The 25555-nt window shown below is 31.8% G+C and overlaps 2 protein-coding genes across 5 annotated transcripts in view; both read right to left on the reverse strand.

Annotated features, from left to right (window-relative positions):
• Window positions 1-25555, reverse strand: part of LOC127719250 (E3 ubiquitin-protein ligase TRIM71-like) — a 158768-nt gene that overhangs the window by 49076 nt on the left and 84137 nt on the right. The gene's annotated exons all lie outside the window — the stretch shown is intronic.
• LOC127720339 (E3 ubiquitin-protein ligase TRIM71-like) overlaps window positions 1-25555 on the reverse strand; it is a 237430-nt gene that overhangs the window by 4067 nt on the left and 207808 nt on the right. Inside the window, exon 1 of one of the 4 annotated variants that reach the window (XM_052226913.1) lies at window positions 2834-2938. The exons of the other annotated variants lie outside the window; for them this stretch is intronic. The gene's annotated coding sequence lies outside the window, so the exon portion shown is untranslated. Of the gene's footprint in view, window positions 1-2833; window positions 2939-25555 lie in introns of those variants that run through there. 4 annotated transcript variants of the gene reach the window in all.

Below are 25555 nucleotides of genomic sequence, written 5' to 3' on the forward strand. Positions count from 1 at the left end.
ACTAAAAAGTTAATTTAATGAACTCAAGTACATTTGAAGGTAAAGAATGCTTTGTTTTTGGTTTATCTACAATTCTGGTAGTGTCTCATGATAGAACAAAACATTTATTTCATGAAAATCTGTAGAAACAATTACTCTTTAATCCACAAAAAGTATGTACATTTTAGAAAATTGTTCGAAAAAGTAGTGTCCGTAACCATCAATATTTCTTTTTTTCTGATTAGCAAATGTAGTTCTATGGATTTTCTTTTCAGAAATATATTTTTTATCATTCCTTTAAGTGCATAGCACCACCTTGCTCAGAATATGTCTATGGTTTTATTTCAGATTTGAAATGGTTTAACTTTGTCCCATTCATGTCAACATGGCATGTATGCTTACATGTAAATAACTTTAATTACATATTTATTTACACTCATGGGTCATTTTGTTGTTAACAAATGTAAACAATAAAAAGAAAATACAAAAATTTAATTTGTTACCTATGAAAAGTTATTCATATTGAGTTAATAATAATTATAAAATCAATGTAGTGTCCTTAACTCAAATAATTTATAGAGTTTATTTTAGATACCATTTATGTACGGAATTTATTTTCTGCTGTGATTTATATTACAATGAATAGAAGTTCAACGCTTAATGGTTTTGATGGGCTACATGTAATTAGTCTTTTATTTTAAGCATGTGCTGTTCTTACATAATCCTTTTTTTTACTTATTAAGGAAGGGGGTATAATTTTGCAGAATGCTAAAGTTCAACTTTATTCCTGTGATTTTTTTTTTTTTTTTTTTTTTTGGTATTTTGTTGATATATTGCATTGGAAGCAAAATTATGCAAAAAGACATGAGATAGTTCATTAAAGACAAATATTTCTAGGAGTTAATTTTACAAGTAGTTTCCGTAACCAACACTTACCATACCCCATTCAAAATAGAAAATAAAACACTTCTCATTGTTTTTTTCCACTAACCAAATGAGTTTTACAAATTTCAAGCATTACTCACAAATTTGTTTTCTATTGTGTTGACCTTTATTTTTGATCTCAAGTGCAACCTTACTGTTCCCTTTTTTATGTTTTACCCGAATATAAGACAATGGTGTTAATTAAAAATTACACCATTCAAGGCCCTTTTGTTTTCCACATAATTAATATTACAAATAAACAACCAGTTCGCGGTCAAATCTGATACCAAAACCAAAAGTATATGTCACATGTAGTTTCCGGTTGTATGTTTTTTTATGTATCTCGCTTTTTTTTATAGGAGCACCACCATGGGGAATGGTGTAAAGGAGGACATTTACTACGCTGTATTGATATAGATGTAATGTGAGCATTTTCATACCCAGTTTCTCAGCTTGGCCGTGACGGGTCTACCTACCAGAAAGTTAACCTCCCCAAAAAACATTGAGTACAATGCAATAAAACATATGAACATACACTTGCCTGATTTGCCGATTCTAATAATATAGAAATTGAAAAATATAAAAAATCAATTATATACAAAAAAGGTATAAAGTTGTAGTAAGAAAAACCAGGACGGGTTCAAAAAGAAAGATTTTGAAGCAAAGAAAACTGTGCTCCTTAAAATCAGCATGACTTTATCAGGTGACAATACGAATACTAAAAATCAAGGCTTAAAATAAGGCGTTTGTACTTTAATTCAGTCACGGACCTGCGATGTCGCGGGTGTGTTCTAGTATTGAGAAATGAATGATGCGGTATGTTCATTTATTTGTCGAGGAAGGCAGCGTGCCCGGACAGAACCAACGACAGGCCAATTAAGATTTGAATCGGACACACCACGTGCAGGACTCAAAATCCCAACCTCAATGTTTACAGGCTAATGATACAGTAGATTAGTAACATCTTGTAAAAATGCTATCAATCAGCTTCTATAAAACAAGCATATAAGACGAAGGAAAATCACATTCATAAATACATGACCTAATAAAAAAACAAGGTAAAATTATCACATTTCTTTTATGTAAAATGTGTTTATATTCTTATTGCTTGTTGGAACGGACACTAATTTAGAGTTTCGGCAGCTTTTATTCAAATAATGGAACATATCATTATACGGTGCTATACTTATAAGCAAGTTAAACCTATTAACTAATAAGATTTATTAGGTCTGTTCTAAGCAGGGTCCCCTATGATCTTTGTTTTTATGTTGCTATAATTATTACTACGATTGTAACATGTCTCAGGTCTGCTCTCACAAGGTTAACGTTGTCCCCTAGAATCTTTGTGTCTTACATGTTTTATCTTGGAATTAGGGGGACCTTTACAAGCCACTTAAACAGCTTATCCAGATCTTAGCGGTATTAAATTTTTTTTTTCTTCAGGAAACGAAAGTTAAAATTTGATAATAACTTTTATTTGGGACAGTTAGATAGTCGTTAAATACCTACTTTAAAACTAAGTTTGTCAACCAAAATATGTCACAATAAAAACTTTAAGTCCTTTCTGCATGTTACATATCAGCTTGATAACGGTAGAGTAACCATTAAGTATTTTCACATGATAAATATTTTCAAAAACAATTTTGTAGTTCACGTTACCACCCACGTTTTCACAAAGGGCTGTTTGAGTCTTGATACACTTTGTTGTTTTTTAATTGTCTCTTTTGATTAAAAAGAAAACTCCTGTATACTTAAAAAATCCCATATAATAATAACGACATAGATATCCAAAAGACATCTGCACCACTAGAATTGCTTCACTAGATATCAGTGATATATTATCTTTCGTCAGAAAACAAAAGTACTAATCTAATCATAACATTCATATCGGACATTTAGTAAAGTACTTACATAACTGCTTAATACTTACTTTAAGACTCAGTTTGTGTACCAAAATGTATCGAAACAGATACTGAAAGTCGTTTGTGCAAGTTTTACACCAGTCTGTTGACAACAATGTAACCAGGAAGTACTGTCACGTGATATAACTTAAAAATAACAAAATATGGTTATGTCCCTTTGGCTGAGCATTTGATAGTGTGCAAAGTTTTTATTGTCTACCGTGACGTTCAAGAATGACCAGTGAAATGAATTTGAAATGTATACGGATGATTACATATTACATTAGTTAATTTTACAATTAAACAAGTGAAATATATATTATCTGAAAACACATATGACCTAAGTATACACAAGGTTTATGTAGACGGACAAACCTAGTCCAAATAATTATGAAAATCATATAAAATTTAATGGACTCGAATTTCCGGAACTATCGATTTATATCATCCGGAAATTCGATTTTGCCTAATTTTACCGAGTTTGATATTTTATATTCGCCGGAAGTGACGTATCTTGGAAATTCTGTGAAATCATTTTGAAATCGAGATAAATATTTGCCCACCTCAAATGGAATCGTATCTTATTTTATCATTTCTTTTGGATATTTCTTGACATATTTTGCACCAATAAGCACAAAAAAAGTAAGACTTTGTATCTTTGCAAAAATTTTTAATCGTTAATGAAGATTTCATGCCAAAATTGGGTCTCAAAGTTCCCCCAAAATTCTCTCACAAAATCCAGACGGAAAAAATGGCTTAAGCGTTATGACGTCGTAGGAAGGCGTCACAAAAAAAAAAAATTAAAATAGCCTTTCAAGACGGCAAAATTATTTGGATGAGGACAAACCATATTCTATATTCCATATGAGAAGTCAACACAATAATAAAGGGTCTAAAATGGGGTTCCGACAATAGAGAACAACTTGGGGATACAGTATAAAGGGAAAAAAATGGTCAAATAGGTCAAAAATAAAGACTACAGATAAAACGAATGCTCAAATATAAAGAATAGACTATAAAGATAACGATACAAAGGATAGTGAAAAAAAATGGCACCAAAAATTAAAGCATACATAAATGAAGGACCCCCATCAAGACCATTACATTATAATTTCAATATAACTTAATGTTGCATTTTCTAGCCAGGTCACTGCTAAAGAAAATAGATATTATTCTCAACTTAAAGTTTCAACATTTGTAGATTCTATGCTTCACTCAATCTCTGTATGTTTACCTCTTTCTATCTCTTACTTCTGCGCACTAACTCTGAACATAGTGAATAGTCGCCCTTCATCTTTATTTGAAAATAAAAATTATTTTTCAATGCAAATACTCCTAAATAATCGGTAAGGTCTTAACTCATTGCCACCATTTTTTTTTTTTAATTTTTTTAATCATCATCAAATTCAGGCTTAAAAACTCATGTTTTTGTTTAAATTTCTAGTCAATGAAATTGTCTTCAATTTTTGTTTAATGTTGATGTGTATGATAAAATGATTTTTTTAATAATTTTTGGAAAAAAATATGTCTAAATCATAGCAATTTTTAAGTTTCAGACCAGCAGGAACTTCAACGTTGATCTGTAGCGTTGATCTGTAACGTTGAAATGCTGTTAAATAAACTGTCGGTTTTGAGAGGTTAGACAACGTTGAATATCTGACGTCCATAGTTTCAACATTGTATGGACGTTGATTTTTGATTGAATATAGGTTGAAACTTATTATTGGAACAACGTCACCCTAACATTGAAATAAAATTTTTTTCATGTTGAAAATATGCAATTCATTGCAATTGCCTGATGTTGGTTTATATATCGTATTTGTTTGTCGTTACAAATCAGGCGGTTCATTTTTCTCGTTTGAATTGTTTAAAACAAAATCGTGTGCGGGTTTCATCGCGTACTATACGGTGTGGTGTTTGCTTATTGTTGAAAGCCGTATAGTGATCTACATGGATATTTGTCTCATTGACAATCATACTTCCTTATTTCTATAATACTTAGTAACTACAAAAGAAATTGAAGCTACGTGACTTATTTTTTGGACTGTACAGGGAATATGAGCAAGCTTTGATCTTTTTAAAAAATAAGTACAACAGACGTCAAGTTATGACAAAAGCTCATATAGCCAAAAGGTGATAGAGTAAATGAATTCAAATAATCCCTTTTAAATCATTTTTGATATTTTTTGTAAAAATTAAGGTATTGTAGTCTCCAAACTCCTTCAACTATTTCTGGTACATATTTTAGGAGTTTCTTAAAAAAATTCTGTAATTCAGCTTTTGTTATTTCTGCGTATGCATCTATTACTCTTCCTGAAAAAACCCAACCAGAAATAGTATTTTGTAAATATAAATTCACAATTATGTAGAATTCAAAAGACAGAGAATAAAATGTTATATTAGGCAAGTTTTATTTATCTATCTGCTGGTTTAAATAAACGCGGATACGATTTTTCCAATTTTCATAAACAAAAATTAAAATTAAAATATACAATTTTTTTATCCTGCCTGCTCTACACGAAGCATTTCCCATAAATAATAATAGTATATGCACATAAGGGTTTCTTGTAAACATATTTTGTTTAGTCGCAAAAGAATTTCCTTTCTGCAACATAACTTCGACGTTGCTGTTTAAACGTTGAAACAACGTTGAAGGATCGTCATAACAAAATATCAATCACACGTTTAAATGACGTTTCGTGCAATTTGGAAGAGATCACATGATCAAAATTTTTAGTTGTTGTGCATAATAAAGCTGCCGCATTAGTCTCACACAATTTATGGAAACTCTCGGTTAACATGATGATTAAAAACTATCTGCATCGTTACTTTGTAATAATCAACTTATTATAAACAATATTACCAATAGTTAAAATTAAAATGTCAGTTAATTGATAATTCTAATGAACATCGTTTGATTGATTGGTGATTGCTTTACGCCGCATCAGCACAAAAAGGCTATATCGCGGCAATAATGAACATCGTTTATTCATATTAAACGATGAAAGAAATGAAACAGTTTTTCTCCATATTTCGCTTTTTTTCTCTAGCTTGGTAGCTTTTGCTCACTTTTACTCAGTATCTTGGTATCTCTCTTTTTTCAGTCTATGCGTATTTCTACTATCTGCATTTTTTGCTCTATCTTAGGCGTGGACAGTTTCTCTCACTCTCGCCTTCTTCAATCAGGTATAATTCTCTCTGTCTCTCTCTCTCTCTCTCTCTCTCTCTCTCTCTCTCTCTCTCTCTCATTCAGCCTTCTCTACTTTTAATCTCTATTTTCTGTCTTTTGCACCACTTCTCTATCTCTCGCCTGCTCACTCTCTCCCTTTCGCCTCTCTCTGAAACTCACTCGCTTTCGCCTCTTTCATACATTCTCGCTTTCACCTCCCTCATACTCACTCGCTCATTCTTCTCTTAGTCACTATCTCACATCTCTCAATCACTCACACCTCTCCTCTGCTTCTGCCTCTCTTCACTCTCCCCTTCTTGTCTGCCTCTCCTCTACCTGTTCCTTCTCCTTCTCTCCTACCTCTTTCCGCTCCTCTTCCCTCATTCATATTGCTCGCTCACTCAGTCATTCCTCTCGCGCGAAATTCTTCTTAGATTTTAATGTGTAACAACGTGTATGACGAAATTATTTTTTTTAATAATTTTTGAAACATGATGTCTTAATCATAGCAGTTTTTATGTTTCATCTCAGCACGCACGTGAACTTACGTTGATCTGTAACGTTGAAATGACGTTGAATAAACTGTTGGTTTTGAAAGGTAAGACAACGTTGAATATCTGACGTTGAAACAACATTATAATTTCAACATTGTATCGACGTTAATTTTTGATTGAATATAAATTGAAACTTAACATTGTAACAACGTCACCCTAACATTGAAATAATATGTTTTCATGTTGAAAATAGGCAATGCATTTCTTGTTTTTGGTTCATCTGTCATATTTGTTTGTAGTCACAAATCAGGAGGTTGGCTTTTTTCTCGTTTGAATTGTTTGGAAAAGAAATTGTGTTCTGGTTTTGTCGCGGACTATACGGTGTGATGTTTGCTTATTGTTAAAAGCCGTATAGTGACCTCCATGTCAATTGGACTCTGGTGGATATTTGTCTCATTGGCAATCATACCAAATCTCCTTATTTCTATTATACTTAGTAACTACAAAAGAAATTGAAGCCACATGACTTATTTCGTGGACTTTACAGGGGATATACACAGCTACTTTTGCATAGGTACTATTTCTGTACCAAAAATCTGTAGTACTGGAAATCTACTTTTAATATTCAGTACTATTTTGTTACTTTAAAATTATTGTAATATTTAGGTACAGAAATAGTACCTATGCAAAAGTAGCAGTGTAAGAAAGATTTGATCTTTTAAAAAACAATCAATACAACAGATGTCAAGTTATGACATAGCTTATATAGCCAAACAGTGATATAGTAAATGAATACACATAATCCCTCTTAATTCCTTTTAAATATTTTCGTGAAAATGTAGTGCATTCTCCAAACTTCTTAAAACCATTTCTGGTGCATATTGTAGAAATATAAAAAATCCTTCTCTAATTCAGCTTCTGTTGTTTCTGTATAGGCATCCATTACTCTTCCTGAAAAAAAGACCCAACCACAAATAGTATTTTGTAAACATAAGTTTACAATCATGTAGAATTCAAAAGACAGGGACTAAAATGTTATAATAGGCAACGTTTTGTTTAATTAATCTGCTGGTTAAAATAAACGCGGATTCCAATGCATTTTACCTGACAATCTAAATTTATTAACATTTTTCAAACAAAGATTTCTCAGTATTTTTGAATGCTATTCATAATATAATGTAAAAACAGTTTGACATAAAGTCATGAACAGGAAACCAAATAGTCTTCAGAACCGGACGAAATGCAGATAGATTGACTAGGGCTTATATTATATCTTATCTTTTTTTACCTTAAACAATATTTATTTGAATTAATTCATCAAATAGTAATAACATTGTGTGCAGATTGTAATTGAAATTACGAATCTCAAAGCAATGCAAATGCAGAATGTTTTAAATGAATATTTAGTCATATTTACAAAATAAAAAACGTTGACAGAAAATTAAAACCTATGTAATAAATAATGGTACTTCTTTTCATCAGAGTTAACTTACATCTTACTCCATTTATCTTTTCACTATACACGATTTATCAAAAGGTTATCTGATCAAGTGATTTATACCGCTATTGTTCTGATAAAAAAAAAAGAACAGTCGTTATGCATATTTCTGAGAATTCTTGCAATGAGAACATACTGAATAAAATACATAAAATGGGATTATATGATGATTTTATAATACTGAATTTTACATAGTATGATTTTTTTGGGGTCCATTCTGCTTTCTTTTCATGCAGTACAAGCAGACTAACAAGAACAATTATGTCACTTTGTAAAGAGAGCATTGTCCAGATGAATAACGCACTAGAAGAAAGTTAGTTTTGTGGTTGTAATGTATTGCTCTTGGTTTCTGCAATCCATCTTCTAATAGAATTATAGATGTATTCCCATCTTGTCCTATTACCATTAATTGATTACTATCGCTGCAAGTTACGAAAATATGTCCATAGGTGTTCGTGTTGCTTAGTCTTTAGTTTTCCATGTTGTGACATCTGTACTATTATTTGTCTGTTTGTCTTTTTATTTTTGGCCATGGCGTTGTCAGTTTGTTTTCGATCTATGAGTTTGACTGTCCCTCTGGTATCTTTCGTAGCTTTCACAAGTGACGAAATACGATCCTATTTTTGCATTGGTTATTGTTTAATTTTGTAATTTGATAACCTTTCGTATTGATCTTATGATTCAGATAAATTTATTGTTCACCATGACGCTTACGGATAATCTATATTATCAATTTGAATTGCATACACTTGATGATTTACTGCATTGATAAGCCTGACAATAAAACAAGTGTAATATAATAATCTAAAACGTTTATGACCTACAAAATGGTTATCAAACATAATATGTTATGCACGTGACAGTAGTGACGTTTTAGATTCAAAGAATTTAATCGATGTTAAATAATAAGTCAGGGATTTCGTAATCAAAACTTCTCAAACTGAACTAAATAATTTCACAGATCAAGATTTGGTTATAACATAAAATTATACCCGTAGAATTCGTTTATAACGGCAAATCACATCCTAATTTGTACGATAAAGGTCAAATACAATCCATATTAACTTATTGATCTTTTGAACAAACAAATTCTGAGTGACATTCTAATTAAATCTTTGAATATTGATTCTATCGGTACTGGCAATGATTTTGGTTTAATAAATTAAAAAATAACTAATAATGTATTGCCACACCTTTGCAAAAAACATATTATCCTACTACCCGTCGATGTTTTATACTTATATTTTGGCATTGCAAAAGTTCATGCTTTTCTCAGACTGTGTTTGATGTTTTTATACTTAAGAAGTTTAATTTTGTTTATTTATTCAATCCAAATTTTTATTTATAAACAAGGTCACTGAGGAAAAAGTGAAATTTACTGTCAACCTTTGTGGTGAATAATGTGGAAAATCCATTTTACTAAAAGAAAACCTTGATAACTGGCTCTTTCTCTGATTTTTTTGCAATGGCATTGAATATGATAGTAAGTGATCGTTTCATAACTTCATTTTGGAAAAAAAAACGAATACCACAAATATAAATATCCTTATATTATCGGTAAGGTATTAACTCATAATTATCATTTGTACCCTAATAGCATCGTAACCTTCACATTGTTGGAAACAAGTATATATGTTGAAGCACGCTTCCGGATGCGGGATTTTCTCGGTGCGTTGATGACCCATTGGTGGCCTTGGGCTTTTGTCGGGTTGTTTTCTCTTTGACTTATTCCAGTTTCTATTCTCTATTTTATGTTTATATGTTTTAGGATTTGAAAGATCATGTTTATTTAAGCAATGTTAAAGTTTGACAGATCAAGAGATCGAATACTCGTGTTTTGTTATATACTAAAGCTGCCACATTAGTCTCACATACCTAGTGGAGAGTCTCAGTACTAATAAATTAATCGTTAGATATAATGCGAAGTAATCAGATTGTATTTCCGGCTATCCTTATGCATATTCAATAGGATCTGTAATGCCATTTAAAACAATTGTGTAATTTATCATTTACAGTAGCGTTTGTCTGTCTTTTGTATCGCTATCGCCATACAATGTATTTTGCTATCATGATTTTGATCTGAGTAATCTGCTGTATCTGCAGTACCGATAGCCGGTTAAATGTAGTGGAACAGATACTCAAAAAATCAATAAGTCATGTCATACTTTTTTCCAATGAAGGAATTCGCATATGCCTGAACATCGCTTATATATAATATAAAAAGATGATTAGCAATTTGAAATGGAAGATACAGAGGTCGCGTTATAAAATTTTTTTTTTCAAACATGTACATGTTGTATTTAAAGAAACAATAATATTCAGTTTTTGTGCTGTTTTGTAACACAAAAAAGCAGTTCTTCATTTGTTATGAATATTAGATTAAGGTTGACATATTGCGTAATGTCCACTTAAATTCCAAATCCGTATAATGTGTTTTGAACCAAGCAAGTATTTTACTGCATTTGTTTTAAGACGGCTACGCAGAAAGATTACATAACTGTTAAAGATTTAACTAAAACATGCAGAGAATGTTGTGATATTGCACAACAAAGATCCAAATATAAAAATCAAATGAAAAGGACGTGACGCATCAGAACAATACTATACACACATGAAACACAAATCGATTAAAATGCCAAAAATCTTCAAAATACCGATATGAGTACTTGCAGTTAGTGAAAAACAATTCAATGCCCAAAATCAATTAGTATTTAGATATAACCATACTTGGTTTCAAGAATAAAAGCTTGGTAAATTTTGTTTTCAAAATATAAACACCATGATAATGTTCTGCTGACTTATTTCTGTTGAGAAGAAGTACACATTTCTAGGGACATTTACGTTTGATGAACAGGTTTTCTGCTCTTTAGTAGGGATGTTGTCTCTTTGACAGATTCCCCATTTCCATTCTCAATTGTAAATGCAGTGAGGTAACTGATTTTAACGAACGTAGTTAAATTAACCTTATATTTTCTTTACTACAACCAAATGAACCTTACATATCACAACCCTTTTCATGTTTGTAGTTATATAATTCATTTAGCAACAAAAAATATATCATTTTGGTATCAATAGACTTATTTATAAAGTTATGATGATAGTGTTGTTATTATCAGTGTGTCAGGTATTTTCTGGGATTACATTTTTTTGGTTGTAATTCATAACTCAAAACACGATCAAGATGCTTCTTTTTTTAATGCAGTTCAATATGCTAATAAATATATGCACATAACTGTGTCGAATGTTAGCAAAGCGAGAAAGGCGTGCAAGAATAATATGTACAAGTTTGACAACGACGAGAAGCTTTTTGTATTATTAAAGACTCAAATCAGGGATTGGTAAAACTTATCTTCAATCGCCCTCAGGGAAAGTAATCTTTGGTCCACTTTTGATCATATATTTCTTTACATGTTTAGGCAGTTATACATACTTGTCTTTCAATTGTTTTGGATATGAGCGTTCTTATCAAGGCAATATGTTTTTGTTCGTGCTATTTTGTATGGTTATTTACATTTGCGTGGAAAAAGGCTACATCCACGCTTTTGACTTTTCAAACAGTAATCCGTTCATCTTTTAAAGTATCAAATCACGGGAAAAAATATGACATTTATTCTTTGTTTGTATTCTTTATGTAGCATCAACTTTGTTAAATGTCCTTTGTTTGAAATAACGTTCTTCTTCTAAAGATTTTAACCAATTAGTAGTTAAATGTATTATAGCCTCATAATAACAGACGCACTTAGGGAAAAATTTTGCGATGATCTTGATGAGCATCTTTAAATTTTCTCTATTGAGTTCTATAGAAATTTATTCAATGGAATGAAGCGAACTTGAATATTCGATGTTCAAGACGTACTATAGGGCTTATTGCACATAGTCATAGTTAAATATTAGCTTTGAGTCAAAATTTGAAACTTTTTGTCATGTGGACGTAGCGAACGAGTTCAGAATGGATTCACACATGTATTGTGTCGAACATCTGGTATTTTACAATATCAATATTTGTGTGTTCTTTTTATAATAGAAAAAAAAACAGTTTTCTTTGTGACATCAAATAGGTGCCATATATATTTGAGATAAGTCGAGGTCAATCTTATCAACACCAAGTCAAACAATATGTAGTCGTGGACAGTTTGGTCAAAGTTATAAAAGCTGGACTAGCATATTTGACATCATAAAGCCGTATATGCATGATTTGTAATTTTATTAAGAGACTAAAACATATTATGTCGAAGATATTGACTGCATGTGATATATTTAGTAAGACCTAAATCCTGAAAACTTTCAGTATACAATTTAGTCATAATCAATTAGGGAGGTTAGTCATTTCAGCATGTGGCCCGTTGTTATTTCAATGAATGTAAACGAAATCAAATGACTGCTCGTAAATTACACATTGATAAAACAAAAATAAAGGGAATGTTTTGGAAAAATAAACTGTTGACACAGAGTTATGTTTCGCCTGTCTGCAGAAAAATCGAAAAAAGACAATTTGATGGACACCACCATTGCAGCAATTCAAAGTTGCTTGAACCTCATCTAGAGGGAAGGGCCTTGAAATAGTCATCAAACTGATTTTTACTGATAGTAATGCAAATTTATAGAAAACATCATTGATCTATCATAGGTAGTTCCTATCAAACTAACTTAAGCAGAAAACTTAACATTGACTATTGTTTGTTAATTGAAAGTCACTGGATCTAGACCTAGGAGGCAAGGTCTCGAAATAGCCGTCAAACTAATATACACGGATAGCAATGCAACTTTATACAAAATATATTTGATCTATCACAAGTAGTTCCCATCAAACTGACTTAAGCAAACAAACAATTGTTGACGCATCCTTCTCCGCAGTCGTTTCCGCCGCCATCGACCTTGGTATGAGTTTTTTTCCATACCTGCTTCGCCAGTATGCAGAGCAAGAAAACACAATTCACATAGCACAAACAAGAACACAACACGTAAAAAAACAACAACAGAAAAAAATAAACAACGAACATTGAAACAAAACTAACAAGAACACAAGAAATATTTACATAAAAGTTCAAACTTATATCTAGTTATTAAATGCAGAACACATGCCCTCCCGTTAAAATTTTGTACAAATGGAAGTATTTTCTGCTTTTTGGTCGGATCGTTGTCTCTTTGACAAATTCCCAGTATCAATTCTCTATTCTATACTCTTGTTTAAATTTTTAAAAAATTAGGTTTTTTGAATATCATTTCTTTTATACAAATAAGTGTGCCTGTCTACTTTGTTTATACTATTTGCTCATTAACAGATGAGTAAAATTAACAAATATTAATTTTTAAAAAATTTAAACAAGAGTATAGAATAGAGAATTGATACTGGGAATGTGTCAAAGAGACAACGATCCGACCAAAAAGCTAAGTAAAATTCGAATATTTGTTAATTTTACTCATCTGTTAATGAGCAAATAGTACAAACAAAGTAGACAGGCACACTGTTTCATTTCTTCCATAAGTTTCTGTTATTATATTTGACGAAAGGCTAATCATGATTTAAATCTCGGAGATTACAATTTTATAAGTTATCATGCTGCTTTTTGTTTAAAATTTATATAAGTATACATAGTATACAAAAGCCATTTTCTCTGCATTATTAACAAAATATTCAGTTTGTAACTTTGAATAGGAAGCATTGTCCGTATAAATTACAAACAACGAGTATGTTGGTTTTACGGTTGTAGTGTATTGCTCTAGGTGTTTGCAATCCATCTTTTCTTGTCAAGAGGACTCTTGATTTCTTCCCATCGTGTCCTACTACTACCAATTGATTATTATCCCTACACGCTACGAAAATATTTCCAGAAGCATCGTTAGTTATATCGGTCGGATAAGCTGATTCCTGACAGTGGAATTTCCACTGAACTTCTCCTTTCAAATCAGCTGAGTAGACAGCATCACTACTGTGTGTTGTATAATAAAGTTTGTCATTCAATACGGAGCAATGAACAGAGGTATCGGCTGTTGACAAAGTTGACAAGATATTACAAGAAAGATCAAGGAACTGAATGGTCTTGTTGAAGAGACTGACGCCTAATTATTCACCTGTACTAATAATACCGTAGCAACCGTCTTTCGTAGGTATAGACTTTTGTACTTTTGATGAGTTTACGTCAACAATAACAACTTTCTTCGCGAAAACTAATGTTGTAGCAACTGTGTTTTTATCTATTACTGCCACATCATAGCATTGTTCTTCAAGTTGTATGTTTGTGATATGCTCGCCTTCTTGATTCATGATAACAAGTCTATTGTGTGATGGATGGTAATGAGCCAGCACAATTCTCCCGTCGTCGAACATATCGATGCCTGTTATAAGCGTCTTCCTGTATTCTCGATCTGGTGTGTTGAAAGAGCGGATATTTGTCAATTTAATGTTATCTACAGTTTTAGAAATAGGAACGAAAAACTGTCCCTGCTTCTCCTTCTTAAGAAGAATTTTCTTTGAGGACGAAACTAAACTTCTATCTTCCCAAATTCTGCGACGTCTTTTTCGAACTTCATAAGTATCGGTGAACATGTTATGTGAATTCACAATGATTCATTATCTGGTTGGTTTGTAAGGACATCCAATCTTTTTCTTCTATCTCAATTGTTTTATTCCATTCGTGTATACCAAGGAAAGCTTGGAAATTTGACGCGTGTCGCAAAGTTTTATCCAAATCACCACTTATGTTTTCAACTTTTGTGCGCATTTCTGAGAGCTTTTTAATAAAACTATCAATATTTCCGATCTGTTTTTTTCTCCATGTTGTCCAATTTATCCAAAAGATCTTTTTTCTAGTTTAATTAAATGATCATTTATTGTTGCTCGGATATTTTGCACTTCAGAAATGATTTTATTTTTCTGAACTCCAAAAGATGCTCGATTATTTTGTTTCTCAGTTATCAGATTGCCAATAAGTGCGCTGATGTCTTTTGCCCTATCTTCTAAATCTGCAAATGCAGCAGACGACTTTGCTCCTTCCACTACTTCCGATAATGGCTTCAATTTTTGACAGGTACCATGTTCCTCTGAAACACAAGACACATAACATGGTTCGTTGTGAATTACACAATAGAAGTCGAATTTTAAATTGTGACGCATGCATTTCTGTTTGATTGCAGCAATAGAACTAGGCAGTTTCTGGTAATCTTTTATGGGTATTGTTTTATGGTACTTTGTTAAGCCCATGCGGCCATGTTGTCTTTCGCATTCATTACATATGGCTTCTTCACATTCTGAACACCAAACGGAGGCAGATTTTGTTATGTTATCTGTCATACAAATATCACATATCGGTAAGGACGACGCCATATTAATCTGAAAAACAAAAGACACTTTAGTTTACTTTTTCATCTCTTTTGTTTTTAATTCGAAAAAATACATAATAAAAAGTTCAATTCAAGAAAATATAAGTTGCGTTTCCGAATCTTGATTTGAAAATAGGAACTGTCCGGATGATCCGAAACTGATTATTTATTTATTCACAAATAGTATTATTAGAAGAGATGCGATTATCTGTTTTAACTGTACAATAGAAAGCGAAGCACAACGTTTTCACTCCTTATACATTGCAGACAACTTTGAATAGACATTGTAAAAGTAAAACTAGAGGCCTCTTAAAGCCTGAATCGGTCAGATGGCAAGAAAGTACAATGTTCAATTATATTAATGTAGGATCAAATGTTTTCATGGTCCTTGTCGCTTATTTTGTTAAATAAACTTAATGAGTTGTGGAATAAACATTAATTTCTCTGTCAAATTCAGTTTACCCTAAAAAAAAAAAGATTGCCCCGAAAACAACCAATGTTATTGGATAAAACAGCTTCATTTCTCCGGAAGTGAAACACAAATATATCAGAAAAACTGGGCTTTACCTCTTGCCTGTCAGAGTTAAATATGGTGTTCAGAGTGGAGTATAATGTATTTTTGTCATGTTACTTCGGACAGTCTCAACCAATCAAATATTCACAGTGGAATGATATACTTTGTTCTTGTTATATATTGTAGGAATGTTGACAAAAATGGAAAAAAAGCCAGCCGTAAAATTCACCTTTTTATGTAATTGTTGATGTTTTTAAAGGGTGAGATTAAGAATCTTAGATTTTAAATCTGACAATTTGTTTTACAGAACGATTAATACATCTTACAAGTAATAAGATGTTACACCATGTAACTACTACATATTCTATTTTATTTCAAAGCTATGCTTCAACCATGAAAATAGTACTAATTAAAGCTTACACACGGATCATGGATAGAAGATTGATAACTACTGATTGCGAATGCTTGCACTTGAATTTTGAGCCAGATGAGTTTAAGTTGGATCGACTTAATAAATGAAAAAAACAGATCAAAATTTTATACTTATTCTATCTGCAATGGAAAAAAAACTCGGGTTAAGATGATCATTTTGGCAACAAGAAACAACGCTTGTTTTCGTCTATCATATCCTTATACAAGTACAAGATAATTGGAAAAATTAATATAACACCTTATTAATTTAGTGCGTCCGATACACTTTTCTGAAATCACCTTTATCTAGAACACTCAAACCCAAAAAAATGAAAAACATGAATGGATGTATAAGAACTAAACACGTGCAATCAACTGTAAAAAGACCTCATCATATACAAACAACATATGAATACAAGGGGACTTTGGTTATACATCATTTAGACAGCCACAATTTTATGCAGCCCATCTTCCTTCGTTAAGAGAATTCTAGATTTCTTCTCATCGTGTCCCAATACTATCACTTGATCACTATCCCTGCACGCTACGAAAATATTTCCAAACGCATCGTTGGTTACATCAAATGGAAAGTCTGATTGATGACAGTCAAATATCCAACGAACTTCACCATTCAAATCAGTCGAGTAGACTGCATTTTCACTTTGTGTGGTATACTAAAGTTTGTCATTAAACACGGAACAATAACTGGATTGCTCAGCTGTCGACAATAATGACAAGGTATTACCAGAAAGATCAAATAACTGAATTGTCAGGTTGGCTAGATTGACGACTAATTGCTCACCTGTATTAGTTATACCTCCGCATTTGTCACTTGTTGGTATAGGCTTTTGAACTTTTGACGAGTTAACATCTACAATATAACAATTTCTTTCTTTTCAACCAATGTTGTAGCAACGTTGTCTTTGTCTATTACTGCAACATCAAAACACCTATCGCTAAGTTGTATGGTTTTTATAAACTTCCCTTCTTCATTCATAATTATAAGTCGATTGTTTTGGTTGTCAGTCAATACGATTCTCCCGTCGTCGAACATATCGATTCCTGTTATAAGTGTTTTGAGGGATTCTCCATCTGGTATTTTTCACTTCGGATATAATGGTATTTTTCTGATACTCAAAACTTACTTTATTATCTTGTTAATCCTTTATCAGATTGCCAATAACTTTACTTATTTCCTTTGCTCTATCTTCTAAATCTTCAAAAGCTGCAGACGACTTCACACCGTCCACTACCTCCGTTAATGGCTTCCATGTTTTATTACATGAGTCATGTTTCTCAGAAACGCAAGACACACAACATGGCTCGTTGTGAATTAAACAGTAAAAATCTAACTATACATTCATGTGTGACGTCAGCAATAAAACTAGGAAGTTCCTGGTAATCTTCTATAGGTATGGTTATATGGTTCTTAGTTAATTTCATCCGGCTATGTTATTTTTCACAATTAATGCAGCTGGTTTCTTCACATTCTGAACACTAAACAGAGGCAGATTTTGTCGTACCATCTGTCATACAAATATCGCATATTGGTAAGGACGTCCCCATTTTCAACTAAAATTAGAAAAACAAATCATCAGTTTTATTTGATTGTCATGTGTTTTAGTCTAGATAATATTTGATGATAGATTATTAAATATTTAGTCAGGGCAAAGTAAGCGACACTTTCGAATTTGTAAATGAATGTAGATATGGTCGTCGGCACAAATGGTCCAGTATTTCTATCTTTTTTCTGTCCCTTATGTTATGATTTTATCAGAAGCATCGTATTTATGAATATATTTTGTATAAACGAAATTACAAAAAATAAAACTCCTGCGAAGTTATTTCTACAATTTTTGACTATCTTGGTAATTTATGAGTGCTTCATTCTGTAAATCGGTAGCAAAAATTATAAACATTGTAGTGTTCAAATTCAGCTAAAAATGTACTAACTGGTAGATAACGAAACGTTTTATGTAAATTTAAAGTAAAACTAAAAGTTCCTTGGAGCCTGGATCGCTCACCTTACAGGAAAATGAAGCTTTATGGGGGGTTCTTCAAAATGAAATCAAAGCAATATAGAAGTAGTTAATTTATATTCCTAGAAATGTATAGGACGTAAAATGATCTATAATTCGGTATAATTCTTTGGTTTTTAATATCTAATATGTTTTTGTTTTAAAGTTTACTGACTTTTATGTTTTGTTCTTTTGTGTACATTTTGTTAAGCGACTGAGGATTGAGATCTCAACAAACTAGCTTAAACCCATCACATTTCCATGTTTCATATCTAAAAACAGTTATATTTATTATTCGTAAGTTACATCATTATTATAAATAGATAGAACAACTTTTATCATCTAAAATACACTAATTTACTAATTTCTCTATATATACAGTGTATGACAGTATATCTAGTTGTAACATTTGAAACATGAAACGTATGCTGAACGTGTGTGTTGACAGAATAAGGAAAAACTTTTCATAAAATATTTGATACAAATTCTTTTCTATTTCAAAACTAAGTTTTCTGACATATATTTACATGAACTATATAAGACATATTATGTATCCATAAACTCTACTTCAAAACTCAAAGTACCGACATATATTTACATGAACCTATTAAGATATATCTTACATCCATCAACTCTCTTCCAAAACTAAGGTAACCGATATATATTTGCATGAACTAATTAAGATATAACTTGTAACCATAGAGTTAACTCTATTTCAAAACTAAGGTAGCCGACATATATTTACATGAACTAATTAAGATATATCTTATATCCATCAACTCTATTCCAAAACTAAGGCTACTGACATATATTAACATGAACTAATTAAGATATATTTTGTATACATAATCTCTTTTTCAAAACTAAGGGGTTACCGACATGTATTAACATGAACTGATTAAGATATATCTTGTATCCATCAAATATATTTCAAGACTAAAGTTACCGACATATATTTATATGAACTAATTACTATATATTTTGTATCCATAAAATCTATTTCAAAACTAAGGTAGCCGACATATATTTACATGTACTTTTCAAGATATATATTGTATCTATAATCTTTAAACTAAGTTATGTATGCATTCAAACAAAACAAATCGTTTGAAAATACCATTGAAAGTTTATTGTTTTGATTACAGATATTTTATAGTTTCCACCACTTTACAACAGCATTTTTAAACGAGTATATTTCTTTTTACGTTAGTAATATTTAATCGTTCTTTTATTTATTAGTATCACGCGTCTCGATTGAGTATCTGTTAATTTGTCAGTGATAGAATAAACTCATCTATGCATGTCCGAAAAAATAAGTGGCTAAAGTACATTATGTAACAGTTTTGATCAGATAATGAACATTCACCTGTATTGTTGTACCCAGTGTTTCGTTTACAAAATATCAGCAACATCTGAAGGCCAAGTGAAACAGATATAATAAACGGTCGAAAGCTAGTACCACAGAACTATCAACAGAACATTTAATTGACAAAATGTCATGACGAAGGAGCCCCGACGTCGACTTAATCAAATCAAATAAATAGCTCTCCCAAGGACACTGTAAAACATAACATATATTTGCCATACAAAGGCCTAATGTCATTGTGAAAAAAAGACGCCAAACATCTTCGCATCCTTATTCATTGTTGGCCCGGACACTAACGCAGTGTTTCGGTAGCTTTTATACAAATTAAAGGGAAGGATGCACCATTTTCTACATAAGGAAATGCCTGTACCAAGTCAAAAATATGACAATTGGTTTTTTTTTCCATTCGTTTGATGTGTTTGAGCTTTTAGTTTTGCAATTTGATAAGGAACTTTCTGTTTTTAATTTTATTTGGATTTTTTTGGTATTTTTGTTATTTTACTTTTTATTCTGTGTGGCTTTACTTAGTTATAAAATTTATTAAGTCTGCTATCACCAGGGGTCCCCTATAAATTATGTTTCTATGTTGCTATACTTATTCCTTAAAATTGTTAGGTCTACACTCACCAGGGTCATCTATAATATTTGTTTCTATGATGTTAAATTATTAGTTACATGGTGTGTTAGTGACCTAATGCGATATATATGGGGTCAGTAAATTCCATATTGGATGAGAGCGAAGCTCGAATCCCCATATGGAATTAACTGACACCATATATATCGTATTAGGTCACTAGCACATCGTGTAACGAATTTATCTTACCGACTATCTTTACATGTGGTATTTAGACTAGCGGCCTATCAAAGTGATTTAGTCTTCAAAACCTAGTATTAAGAACCTACTTCCATTTGTTTATACAAAAAACAGATGCCAACAATAACAACTTGTTAGCTTTAAATTTGTTTTATGAATTTATTTCAATCGTTCATTATCAATTTCTTCGTCTGTTGAAACCTTTCAGATTTCTTTTTTGTTTTTAAAGGGAAGTAACTCCTTACTAACCCAATTTAGTCACTTATCCAATATGTTGACTAACCCTATATTTTTTAGGACACCCTATCTCAAATATATGTAGTCACCACGTGTAGTCCTTTAACCAATCGTATCCCCATAAATCTATAGGAGGTAAGATAATTATCAATACAATATTAGATCTGCTCTTACCAGTGGTACCTGGCAATCTTTGTTTGTATGTTGCTTTACTTATTATTACGATTTGTTAGGTCTGCTCTCGCCAGGTGTCCCCTATAATTTTTGTTTGTATGTTGATATACTTATCATTACGATTTGTTAGTTCTGCTCTCACCGAAGTGGTCACCTATGATTTTTGTTTCTTATATAATTACATTCTGGCTCTAGGGGGATTCTTAAAGAGAACGAGAGAGAAAAAACCATCGATTGGATAACTAGAAAAAAGGGTTTCATATTCATGATATTGTGAAATATAATATATTTTGTATTGTCTCGTTTTGATAAAAAGATAATTGTGGTATTCTGCAAAAAAAAAAAAAAAAAAAAAAAAAAAAAACAGAAACCGAAACCGAAACCGAACGACAAAGAAAACAAATAGACATAAATGTCACTTAAACTGTTTTGCCAGATCTGACCGGTAATTAATATTTGATTCCTTCAGAAAACGAAAGTTTTATAATAACATTCATTTGAGACAGTTATGATACTTACACATCCTTGAATTTCAAACATTTGGCTTTCAGCGTTTCTGATGAAGGTGAATTCAGAAAAGTGATTCAGACGCATAAAAGTGTCATATTTTTTTTATTTTTACAGTTCTGGGTCGATACTACTTTTTTTAGGATTAAGCGTCGGTAACTATACGCATTAAACATGTTAAATTAATCATATTTGCCTCAAAATGTATTATGACAACAGGCAAGTTTTAAGGCATGGCTTGACCGAGATACATAGAAAATATACGTTTTTATTTGTCAGAAAATTTCAAATTGAAAGCTATTTTTTGCTACGAATATAACTTGTTGTTATTTTAACAGAGGTATTACTACTGCCAATTGAGTTTTACCTAACGACGCAAAAATTAAGTTTAAATACAAATGGGCCGACAGATAGGAACTCACAATCCTTCCCACTATCGTTAGCGGAAAAAAAGATATACTCGTGTACATATGACTACGTTAAACTGTTTCTGACGTATTGGTTAAACTTTTTCTGATTATCAGAACATGCATTTCTTTTTTTTATCTATATATACATGTCATATGTTAAGTTAAGAAGATTATTTACTAGTCGTGGCTGTAATGTAATGGATGGCCATGACAATTTTGCTGCCACCACTAGTGTGTTGTTTGCATAGATTAACTTTACAAATGTAAATGTTTATCAGATTACAGGGAAATGAATAATTACACTTATTTTTTTTTTTTATTTTAATATTAACGTTAAGATGTTCTTTTGTTTTGGCGGAGCACTGTCTTTTTAAAGAATTCACAAAAGTAAATTTCATTTTTATTGGCTGTAGAGTAAACATACTTTAGGAAACAGTCGGACGTTCATCTTGACGAGTATCAGTGAATGTTGTTTTTATGAAAATTTTACGGTTGGCTACGTGTAAGGGTTGAACTTCCTCTTTCTGTATAAGATGGCTTGTGAAATGCGTATTAACTATAAGTAACTAATTGGGAACTTTTGACCACAAAAGTCGTAGCAAAAACAGTCAGAGATCATGTAACAATAACGAAATGATGGGATAGGATATAACATTAGCTACCGTAATGATCTGGATTTGTTATAAGTTATTGTTTAAGATCTATAGAACTGGAAAGGGTTTTAGTGAGTTGATGATACATCGGGGACTAACAGCCCACCAGCAGCAGTATCAGCCCAGTGTTTTTAAATGAAATAAACACGTTTGTCCGTCCGAAACACTGTTCTGAAGTTACCTTGATGAGGAACGCTTCAACCTAAACATTTCAACATTTGAAAACCAGAGATGCGTTTAAGGAAATGTCTGATAATTTCGGCCATTTGACTTATTTCTAAATCGTGTCTTGCTGATATTTTTATTTTACAGTTTCTTCCTATCTTTTATAGTCTTTGACGAAAATGCAAAACTTTGTTAAATGGTATTGTATGGATAATAACCCCTATAAACAGTCGACAATTTCAGCTTTTTATTCCTATTTGTAGATATTGTCTTTCTGACTATTTTGGGGTTTTTCGTTTTTCTAAAACTGATGATGTCGCAAAGAAAAAAAGAAAAGGCAAAATGACATTAAAGAGCAATAACTCCCGTGCAATGTCCTTTGATAATTTCGACTGTTTAACTTATTTGTTGATGTTGTTTTGCTAATCATTTCAGCTGTTTACAATTTCTCTCTATCTACTATAGATTTTGCCGTAAGAACCCGAAAAGGATAAATAGCGTCATATAATTGTGAAAACTCCTGCAATGAGACAATTGATAATTTTGGCTATCTTGATCCGTATAAAGATTTGGTCTTACCGACCATTCTTTCTGTTTTTTTTTTATTTTTATCTGGATTTTTTTATAGTATACAAAACAATTACAATAGCAAAAAACGTCATTTAGGGGAAAGATCTCCTACAGGTATTCAATTGGTGAGTTAAGCCATTTGACTTATTTCCAGATCCTACTGATCGTTTTTGATATGTTAAGTTTCTCTTTTTCTTTTTTAGTTTTCAATGAAATCATGATAAAAGGTAAAAACCAAAACAATTAGTTAAAAAATCTAAATAAGGGCGATAAAGAATCCACTGACGTTTTCAGTAAGAAGACTTATTTGTAGATTTTTTGTCGTTGAAGTTTATCTCTCTCTATGATATATTTCAAGATATTAGGTTTAAACCTCAAAAAATGTAAAAATATTCTTTGATGGACAATTACTCCTATAGGGTGTAGACTTTCGATTTGAACTATCAGACTTATTTGCAGATCTAGTAATGCCAATCATGTTTGATTTTCAAGATTCCCTTTGTATATTATAGTATTCAAGATAATAAGGAAATACATAAGCAAAATAAGTAACAAAGATCTCTTAAAGCAAGAAATCATATAAGGAGTCGTCTGAAAAGTTTGGTCAAATAGATATTTAGTGGATCTTGACATTCTGAATATAGTCTGTGTCGACCTGGTATGGTGTGTCAAACCATTTCAAACTAGGTTTTACAGTTCGTTCCTATTTTGAACTGTTTCAATTTTGTCCCAGGTAAGGGGGAGAGTAGAGCACATACAAACATGTTTGGCCACGACACCTTTTTTTCACCAGCCTGTAATATTGATTTTTTGTTATAAATCAGACCCTTGTTGTTTGTTTTGGTAAAATTGTTACGGACATTTTATGGCTGACTCTAAGGAATGAATTTTGATGATTGTTTACGGCCGTACGGTGACCTATAATTTGTAACACCCACGTTATTTGATCGATAGTTGGATATCATACAACATCCCCTTATTTTATAATGTTTATTTGGTCATTCACATTTTCTTTATCTATAACGGATTTTTAATGAAGACGGTACTTGCATCCTACACAAATGCTTTGTGTTTTACCTTGGCGGCCAAATTGATTTTCGAGCTGAATCATCGGACACTTCTTGTCTGAAAAAAGGGATCAAAAGGATGATGATGCCAAATTTGGTTCAGATATGCTGATTATTTTAGGTGCGAAGATTTTTGTAAAAATTACCGGACAACGTAGTAGACGACAGGCGATGACGACTGACGATAACCATTTAAGACGGAAGCCAAATCATTACAGCAGATCAAACTGGTCCTTTTGGGTAGGTAAGCTATCAATTTGATCTTCCAGAATCAAATTATGATTAGTCTGGTGATAAAGTTGCTTGATAAAAGCTCATGGAAAAGAAAACAGTGTGACCGTTTTCTGTTATTGCACTATCTTTTCATGAATAAGATAATTAAAAATGTTCCAATTTTACCTCGAAAATTTGAATTAAACAAATAACAATTACATTTTTTTTTTCAAAATGATTTTAGTATTACTTTTGAATTATAATACAAAGACATCTTTTCTGTTTCTATGACTATATTAACAAAGCTTAAGGTACTTCACTCGATGACAAACAAAATGCTTCCCTAGAATCAGATATAATAAGGAAAGTGTTTAGCGATGGAATGCTAGATACCATCGATATATTAAACTATTTTCTTCTTTTGTATTTTAGAATAATTCATTAATATGTAACTGTATATACAACGCATTTCCCGGATTCATTACACACGAGAAGAGTATGCGATTTGTGGTCGTAGTGGATAGCTAAAGATTTGTGTAGTCCGTCCTCTTTTGTGAAGAGAATTCTAGATTTCTTGCCATCTTTTCCTACTACCATCAATTGATTACTAGCGTTACACGTTACAAAAATATTCCCAGATGCATCGTTGGTTATACCAAGTGGCAAATCTGATTTCTGACAGTCAAATTTCCAACGAACTTCCTCATTCAATTCAACTTTGTAGACTGCATCACTGCGTTGTGTTGTATGATACAGATGATTATTAAACACGGAACAATAACTTGATTTACCGGCTACTGACAGCGTTGACAAAGTACTACCTGAATGATCAAAGAACTGTATCCTCCCTTCATCGAGACTGACGACTAATTGTTCACCTGCATAAGTTAACCCGAGGCATCGGTTATTTGTAGGTATAGACCTGTGTACTTTAGACGAATTAATGTAAACGAAAGCAATGTTCTTCTTTCCAATTAATGTTGTAGCAACTGTGTATTTCCCTATCACTGCAACATCAAAGCATTGGCTTTCAAGTTTTATGGTTTTGATAAACACACCCTCTTGATTAATAATAACTAGTCTATTGTTTTACGATTGATCGGTCAACACGATTCTACCATCGTCGAACATATCGATACCTGATATAATTG

This window comes from Mytilus californianus, unplaced genomic scaffold (genome assembly GCF_021869535.1).
Source record: "Mytilus californianus isolate M0D057914Y unplaced genomic scaffold, xbMytCali1.0.p SCAF_11, whole genome shotgun sequence".
Classification (NCBI taxonomy): Eukaryota; Metazoa; Mollusca; class Bivalvia; order Mytilida; family Mytilidae; genus Mytilus; species Mytilus californianus.